The sequence below is a fragment of the Thunnus albacares genome, chromosome 23, assembly GCF_914725855.1.
Source record: "Thunnus albacares chromosome 23, fThuAlb1.1, whole genome shotgun sequence".
Lineage (NCBI taxonomy): Eukaryota > Metazoa > Chordata > Actinopteri > Scombriformes > Scombridae > Thunnus > Thunnus albacares.
The window spans coordinates 19,663,730-19,673,702 of NC_058128.1; positions in this window are offsets into that span (position 1 = coordinate 19,663,730).

The following is a 9,973-nucleotide window of genomic DNA, read 5'->3' on the forward strand; positions in this document are numbered from 1 at the left end:
TGAATCTTTACATCACTTCATTTTCCATGTTTGCACTTATCATAAAGTTCACTACAGGTCAATAAAGTGATATTTTCTTGCCAGGAATGACCTCAGTCAGAAATTACAAAACACCTTGAATGCACCGGGCTGATTTAAGGAATGAAGGCCATGAATTATGTGGCCTTTAAACTCACCAATTAACCAAATAGCTTTTCCTGCATTGTGTAATGAGGATTAATTCTTAGCTTCTCGTCCAGCAAACAAAACCCTGGCTGACTGGTGAAAGCAAGGAGACATTTAAGGGGATTATCCACTCAATCTGTTGAGATGTTTGAAAGTGGAGAAGTGAGATTTACCACAATAATGACATGTGAATGACAGAAATTTTCTATTTTAATGTTATTGAGTTTTAAAAAAAAATGTTTAGATTAAACCTCAAAAGTTGTCAATCAGTGAAATAGGTCTTTTTTTAAACATTTCTGTAAATCAACAGACACACTTGATCAATTAAAAACACCAGAGTCAATTATTATCTACACACACACACAAACACACACACACACACACACTGGTATGGATATAACTTATAGAGATGTATCTACAAGTTACGTCAATTTTGGTGCGTGTGTTTCTCCTCTTCGTGGGACCTTTGAGGTTACATAACCCAATCGGTGCTAGCTAATTCTCTCTAAACCTCTTTTAGTCTTAAACTGTGTTAAACTTTATCAATGGTTTCACACCTCACACAGTTTCCAATGTGTGTGTGATCCTGGGCAGTGCTAAAACATTCTCACATGTGATTGTGTCACTAAACAGGCTTCAAAAAGTGCAGTAGATGTGCACATCCAATAAAATTCAAACAGGTGCTGGACCAAAGAAACAATATACGAAAAAAAGATGAAAATCTGCACATTGTAGCTCCCTTAGATGCAGTTTAATAAGACATCTAATTCACACAGGGCAGTGCTAAAGCATTCTCACATGTGATTGTGTCACTGGACAGGCTCTCATCATCAGAGAAGTCGTCACAGGACTTTAAGTGAACAGCCCGTTGCATTTTTCTAAATATGTATATCAGCAAGACTGAATAAAAATAATCATTTTTCAGCAAGCACTGATCACTCCGTCTGCTGTCACACACTAACAGTGTTTGTCTTAACTCACCAAATTAATAAGTGGAAGTCACACCAGGCTTCCTGTAGGCTGGCAACTGCCTGCAGTACATCTCAGCAGGAGAAGTTGGTAATTCCATCATTTGGCGAGTCCTTTAGTTCCTCCCTCTGGTTTTGATTGGATAAGAGGCTGGCTGTGGTGCCACTGCCTCTTGTTTGTGTTGCCTGTCTATTAGTCCGCAGGGCTATGATTGCTGCCAGACACTCATGAGAATGCTTGTTTTATGTTCATATATGATGATCTAAATGCTGCTTCAGTGCTATAGTCAGTATAAATCCAACCCTCTATAGTCCAAAAATGCACTAAAAATAATGCATACAGTACGCTGTAAGCTACCATCTTTTCATATGAGCTCTTTGTAAAACCCTGGTTTGCCGGATGTGGAGCTGTCCAGCCTGCTGTGGTGCTGAATACTGTATCAGCAGCTTGTTTTCCTTCACCCATATGTTAGTTCAAGTCAAATGTATTTTTGGCTTAAGTCACCAGTGTCAGTCACAGCTGGTGTTTGCTCTGTCACAATGCCAATGGCTCCATGTCATGTGGAGACACTGAACCACACAGTCAAGGTGCATAAGGGAGTGGAGATCAAGCTGCAATACTACCTAAGAACCACAAGATGGAGATGTATGCCTTCCCGGGGTTTGAGTTAAGAGCTGAAATGTGCTGCTTTCACATCCAATATGTAAATACTGAACAAGCTTTAGTTAATACCAGCATCCAGCCTCCTCTCTGTCTGAACTGAAAGAGGATGTATTTTAATTCAATTAATTTGTGTTAGACTGTAGTTGTATAAATGTACACTGCTGAGACAAGCGTCCTAATGGAGAAATTGAAAAACTGCATGTTGTAACAGTAACCATTCATTTGAGATGACAGAACGATTTTAAAAGTATTTAGTCCTTAGTTTAGGTTTTTTAGTGTTTCTTCAAACATTTATTTGATTTGGTGTGTTTTACCTCGTCAAGGTCAGAGATGTTTTTTTAAAATCATTTTTAGGCTTTTTAGCACTCTGTTGGTCGCCTTTGCTGTTACTAATGGAAGAGGGGGAAGGCATTTCCCTCTGGATTACAGCTTAGTGAAAGACCTGAAATGTAAATAGAAATGTAGTGGCAGATTGCAGCAAACTCTGACCTCAGATTAGGACACAGGAGTCACATCCAAAACCCATATGACACACACATAATCATAAGCAGACGCAAAGCACACGCACACACACCAAAATATAAATCCATCTCTGTCTGCCAGTTCCCCAAACACACACACACACACACACACAACTTTTAATCTTTTAGATAGACAGATAGATAGATAGATAGATAGATAGATAGATAGATAGATAGATAGATAGATAGATAGATAGATAGATAGATAGATAGATAGATTAAATTCTGATTCACATTAATGCTTTTTTAACACCAATTATTTCCTTGATTTCAATATAAAATGGTTAAAATACGCTGCAATTTTAAAATTTCAAAGGTGAAATTTGAAGTGAATTCCTAGTGTAAGCTTTATATATTCAGGTGCCTTCCTGCTGCTGCACTCTCATTGACCTTTCTTGGAACAATATTGACTAATCACTTTCTTACTGGTTGCAGCCAGGTCCTGCAGCGCAGTTTAAACGGAAGATCAGTCAAGCTACAGGGGTCCCAAAGTCTCCCAGACTCTTAGAGTGTCACTGTGCATTTACGTGTTTATCTGTCTGACTTCTGATTTCTAATCTGCCATCGCTGCTCGCCTCCCAAATTAACCTCAAAGCTGCAGGGAGTCACCCAAAGCTCGGATGTTCACTTAAATCCTCAGAGTGCAGATTTACAACCAGTTCACTGTTTCTGTCTGAGGAGTTGAGCAGAGATCTGCATGTACGTAAACCAAACCATATGTGGATTACAGTTTGTTAAAGTTTCTCTGGTTCAGATTTTTCTTTCCTTATTTTCTTCATGTTTCATTATTTTATACATCTCTCTTCAGCTGCTGTGATGGCCCATTGTCCCCACACAGATCAATAACTTCATCTTATTTCATCTCTCATATTTACCTCAGTGATGGAGGAGCAGCGTTTTGAAATTCTCAACATCTCCAAGTCAATCAACCGGTGTGTGTGGTATTTTCTTCCTTAAAAAGTCATTTTTATTCCCTTCAAACAAATGCATAATTATCTATAAGAAACATGTTTTCCCACCAATACTACCACACATCAAGCACTACAAACCAAACACTTCCATTAGTGCTCAAAGACACTCCAGCAGAGGTTGCTTCTGGAGGATTATTCCCCAGCTGGTCCAAGGATGTCAACCAGCCACCTCCCAGTCCTGATCCAACCTCCTTGCCCTTCAAATCCCCTTCCGTCTTGTTTGACCCCTGCTTTCCCTCTCTGGGGTCAGATGTGGTTTGTCACAGCAGGAATCAATCAGAAGCCCCTAAGAAGTTCAAGACACCACCGGTGCTCACAGGAAAAAAAAAAAGAAAAGAAACACTTCAGCAAATGTAAAGTACTTTCACTGCAGTAAAGCAGGAGAAGCATCAATCCAATCAGTGAAGATTTTTCAATCTGCAGAACCCGACTGTGCTGTGAGAGTTGTTTACTGATGGTATGATGGTGTTGTGGCTGCGAGAGCTGAGTTGTATGCAGGGCACATGTACTGAAAGTTTTGAGTCGACTTAGTTTGGGAGCAGATGGGTCTAGAGAAGCAATAGGCACGAGGCCAACGGAGTGAGATTGAACAACAGATTCTAATAATAAGTATGGAAGATGAAATTACTCATAAAGGTTTGCTTGAAGAAAGAGTTTTTAAATTGTTATCTTGGGTTTGTAAGCTTGCACATTTAAGTACTGTTAAACAAAAGTCAATTAATTAGTTTATAAGGAGGAGCTGAAAGACACTAAAACCCTCCGTAGAGCTGTCATCACTACGAGAGACTCCTTTCACATTTGGTGTGGTCATTTGATCCTTTATTAATATAAAAAATATTGATTAGTGCTGCTTTTTTTTGGAAATCAATTAATAAACTTGCAAAATAGAGTTTTAAGAGACAGAAACCTGAATGTTAAGACTTGCGAGCCCATACCTGAATACACACACTTTTAGAACTGAGTTTACAAGTGCAAACATAAATCTAAAAGCTTACATGTATAAAACTCTATTTTCAAGAACACCTTTAAGAAAGATTTCTTTGGATTGTTATGACAATCTGAATGTTGGATTTCTACCATTAGAACATGTTTATTTCTTTATGCCATGCGAGCACAGTGCTAACAGCACATATTGATCCATCAAACTCAAGTATATGTTTGTTGTGTTTGCCTGCAAAGTAAAATCATGGATCATTTCTGATAAGCAAAACAATTTTTTTAGCTCACACATGCTTTTCCAGAAACAGCGTGTACCAAAGTGTTTTAATGAAATAGTGTCGATGGAATAAACACAATTAAAGTTTTCCAGGCGATGGAGAGAGTATCAAACTGACAGCCAATCAGATCTGCCTTCTGTTCATCGCTGCCTCATTATTCCCTGATTTCTCATAAGGATTTCTTCGGATCTCCATCATTTGAGCCGCTGCCACAGATTACTTGAACCCCCCTGTGAAATGCTGTCGCGTCCTTCATTTACCTCTGTGATCCTATTTCCATATTAAGCTCTGGTTATTGGCTTTTTAAATGTTGCTGTGCTCCACACACACAAACGCAGAGAAACGTAAATATCCAAACTTCCAAAGTGTCACAGTATAACACGTGCAAATACATGCAGATCATATACATGGGTTCAGACTCTGCATACACACAGTGTCTGCATCAGTATGTGTGTTTGCATGTGTGCATGAACAGAGAAGCTAGGGGGAGAGAGAGAGAATTGCATACACACATACACACATAGATGACTGTGTGAAAAGTCTGAGTGTGTGTTGGTGTGTTGTGTTTTTCTATTATATAACAGTATTTAATGTGCTCTAAGATATCGTATTAGGGATTAGGTTGATAGTGACAGAGTTGCAGATTGCCACTGCCTCTATTTGGTTGTTTGTGTGTGTGCACAGACAGACGTCTAATGTTCAATACTTCTCATACTAACCACACTTTACACGCACATAGTGTTATTATTCATCAAAACAGAGTGAGCCTGTGTTTCCTCTGTCTGGCTGATAAGTAGAAGAGGACTATCTGTCTTTTTTATGCAGTGATGTTTTTTTCAGACATTAGAATTTTAAATTATTAGAACATTTTCCAGACGGCAATTTTAAACAAAAGAGGAGTAATTAATTTCCTTTACACCATCTCCAAATTGTGAAAGCTGGTTTTGATATTCTAGCGGGCTAGCGATAGCAGCTGTGCAAGTACAGCAGCGACATGGAGTATGGCTTACATTTCAGTATGTACATATTAAAGCTGCTCTAGTCAATATTTTCACTTTAACAGGTGTTAAAACAAATGATTATCTGTAAAGTTAAAGCTGTCACAAACTCACAGAACATTATCACACAACTCTGCAGTTCACTTCAGCTCTACAGAAAGTTTTTAGCGTCTTTCAGCTCATTGTTTTGGTTTGACGGCCCGCAACTTCTCTGGTTTGGTTCAGTGTCACAACTCAGTAAAACTTCAGTAAAAAATCAATTCTAAAAAACTCACTGTACACTACCTGCCAGGGACCAAACTGGAGACAAAGTTAGCAACTAGCTGGTGAACAAAATGGAGCATTTAGCAGCTACATTACAGCTATTTAGCCATGTATTTCTGTCAGAAGATGGTGGAGGGCAAAACAGAGAGTGAAAAGGAGAGTGAATGTTGAACATACATTTGTAAGGTGGCCAGAAACACCACTTCAAATGAATGCTAATGTTACTTTGCATCTGCTGGATGTGTAAGAATTCAACTGTTTTATATGTTGTGATTACAGCTTGTTCTGCTGCCCCCAAGTGGTCAAAAACTGTGCTTTAAACAGTTAAACTGCATTTTGTAAAACTACAGCTTTTTATTTTTCTTGTTGCAGTTTTAATGCAAAAACTGTCATGGTAAGTTGTCCCACCAGATCAGATCACTCATGCTGTGCTGACTATTTTATTGCAGAGACTCGTGTTACAGTAAATGCACAATTTAAAAAAAAACAAACCTTAGTTTCACGTTCCAGTTGAACGAAGAATGAAGAGTGACGGCCCGGGTACAAATGTGAATTTCATCCGTCTCATCCATTTCTGCTTGGCTGCCTCCTTAATCCTCATAATCCTTCTCACAAGTGCTATCCACTCCAGCTATTGGTAGGACGCATTAACACACACAGACCTGCTGGCAGACACTGTTGTCTCAAAAGTGTGAACGGCATCATGAATATCTGTCAACACCAGTTGCTTTCTGTTTCCCTTTCTCATGTCTGACATTCACTCAACCTTCCTGTTTTGTGCCGTAAAGCACTCCAGCTCATTTCCTTTGATGATCTAATTTGTTTGCACTCGATATACATATAGTATGATTTATATTTAATGTGGTTATGGTTTATTAATGTTAAAAATGCTGCAAGTAGCATATTAAGGACGCTATATATTATTGATTCTTGACGTTTACTCTGTATGCAGGCTTTATAGTAAATACTTGTAATTGATATCTGATCAAACTGTGAAAGATGTGAAAAGTTTGAAATATGTCAAACATAAGAAAAATAAAACCAAGTACTTGAGATAATACAGTAGATATACTTAAGACAGTTATACTGTACAGTTAGACAGTTATACAAGTACCGACTGAGTGATGAACTTAGGTAATAATTCATTTCACCAAACCGGATGGAAGCTCCTTGTATTCTGCCATTTTACTATAATTTCCACAATAGTAAACCACATTCTTGCTGAACAATAGTCAGTCATCATATTGGTAGAAAAAGCCCAAGTATGGTATACTTAAGGCTGGGTTTATATTCATGAGTCCAAACAACTCAGTGCATATTGTATATATGAGGTAAGCTTGTTACTGTGTACAAAATCCCATAATGTCTGAGCTGTACCTCATTCAGCCACATCACCATCATAACAACAGTTAAGAACATCCTCATGAGCAATATGGCTTTTACATAATACATACATGTATGCTGTCGAAGGAGTGAATGTCAAATTAGTGCATACAAGAAAATAAGAAAAAAGCAGAGTAGGAACAGAATGAAATCATGTATCAACATCCATTTTCCATGTTTCTGATCCCTGTGTACCTGACAAAGAGCCAATTCAGGCTAAAAATAAACTTTTCCTAATGTAAAAAAATGCACACAATCTCACAATTAAAGCATGTCTTTGACCAGTCAGATTGTGTGATTTCAACTCCTGAATTGGAGTTGGGCATTTCATGTGATATAGGCTAATCATCAAAACCAAGCCTATAATTTCTGTTATTTTAACAGAAATTTTAATATAATAAAATACTTGATATTATACAGGAATTAAGTTTAGAGACTGGACAAGTTCAGTCTATCAGTTGACTGTCTTAAGGCTTTTAACTTGCATAAGATATGTAGTGGTTGTTCGTTGAAAGCTGCATTATAGTTTTGTTGTGTTTTATGTTTTTTTTTGGCCAGCTGGGTGTAGTGGAGGAAGCTGAAAACACATCACCAGAAAAGCAAAGCAACAAGCTAAAAGAGACTAAAAAGCTCTGTAGAGTTGAGGGGAACAGCAGAGTTGGGTAATAATTCCCTCTGTGTCAGACACTTCAATGTCTTTCTTTCACATTACACTGAATATATAAATAAGTGCATCTTTAAAGTTCAGTTTTTATACCCAGAAATCATGTAACTTGATGCCGAGGAACTACATTCCCCCTTCACACAGTAGCTGGTGGTGGATTTGGTGTTTGGCTGAGATTTTCACTGGATAAAGTGCTCACTTATCCCTATCTATAATGAAGTTCTGTATTTTGCTCCAACATTTCAATTTGTCACTTCATGTGCATTAAGAGCATTTCCCAGCATTAATTAAACCCTGACACTTGAAACCACTGTCTCTGTTCCAGCCTCATTTTCTGATTTACACTGATAGGACGGTGTATTTTTACCATAAAAACGTTGCCTAGTGCAGCTATAATTTGATGGCTTAAAATAAAGTCTTGGATCAGTCGTTTGAAGCCTTTCCTGTGTCCACTTTGGCAAAGCTGTGGCTGTAAATAATGTAGTTTGCTGCAGCAGAGCCCTCTGCGTCCCCGTTTACTGGCCGAACATTTGATAGATGGCAGTTTTCTCAGGCTAAAAGCACCGGATCTCACTTCATCTGTCTTTCTTTTCCAATCTCTCGCTGTCTTTCCTTCTCTCTCTGATTGTTTTCCTCCCGATCTCATGTCATCGCTCACTCTGTCTGCCCCTCTCTCACTCCTTAATCGCTCTCCAGCTCTGCCTCTTTTCCTTTCTCTCGCTATCCTTCTCTCCTATTTTTGGTCCCACATGCATCAATTATTCATGTCTTTGCATGGACTTTCTGACTAGAGAGCTATCAACAAGAGCTATCAAGTTGATATTACACCTGAGCATCTACCTGTAACACGCACAGTCCCACATGAGGATGCATGCACACGCACATACAGCTACAACACACACACACACACTCAGAGACACAGGGGAAGATACAGTAGGCAGGTACTACAGTCACGTTTTTCATCACATGGATGGAAGTGAAAAATACCAGAGATTCACAAACAGTCATGTTGAATTTATTAAGCACCAGAGAAACTCTTTACACTCAAGGTTGTCTGTGTCAGCTATCAGTTTATAATCAGTGACTGTGGGAGAAGTCACTCTGATAATTATATGATAATGGGGGCAAACATTCATCTGACTTGAGAGTATTTTGTGGGAAAGCTACATGGTAGATAAGTATGAAGAAAGGGCAAATGACAATGGAAGACTAGCAAATGCATATTTTCTGAGTTCAGCTTGTGCTACAAGAAATTAGTGCAAACACATCAGATTGTGAGCAGAGTGAAATTTGTGGGTTGGCTGGCAGTGAAAGAAAATATGTTAATTAGCTCTTTAAAACATAATTTAAAAGGAGTTTATAATGCATTCTAAATACAGGCCAGACTGTCATTCTGCCTTTAAATTAACTCTTTAATAATAAAGGGGTTTGTGTGTTGTATACCAGCCACATCTATAAAAGTCGACTTAAATTGTAAGTTTTCTTACCGTGATACATCTAACTGCTCCTAAGTCTTATTGTATTGTAAACATCAAGGCTAAGACGGCCAGCCAGAGGATCCAATAGCTGGATCTGTTGTCATGGTGTTTGGTGGTCCTTCCATGTACAAATTAAGAGTTATACAGATGTGTTGTATGTTATTCATACACTGATTAAATTTTATAACCCAAATTGATTTTTCAAATTTTTTAATTTTATATTTCTTCACTGTATGATATACAGTAGAATTACAATGATATGGTTTGCCCTGTCTAGCTAACTGTTGATAACAAAACAACTGCTGTGCAATCATTATTATCCAAGATGATCATGTTTACATCCTTTCATTCACTGTGTGATAGAGAGCAATGACCATGTCAAGCAATGGAAGTATTTTGCTTGATCAGAAAATATGTCTAGTTGTACTGAGTATATCTTCAACTTGCTGGATGTTGTCTTTACTATCAGCATTGGAAACTTGTTTAAAACAAGTGGTCTAAGTTGGTCAATCACAGCTTTTGAAGTCTCCACTTGGCATCTCTGTACCCGCCAACATTAGAGGTGTAAACTACAAATCACTTTGCTGATCGGAATTCGTTGAGTTCAGTTCAAAGATTCATAGTCACTGTTCACTTTCATTTGTTCACTTTTTTCTAAGCTAAGCGATTGCATCACTGTT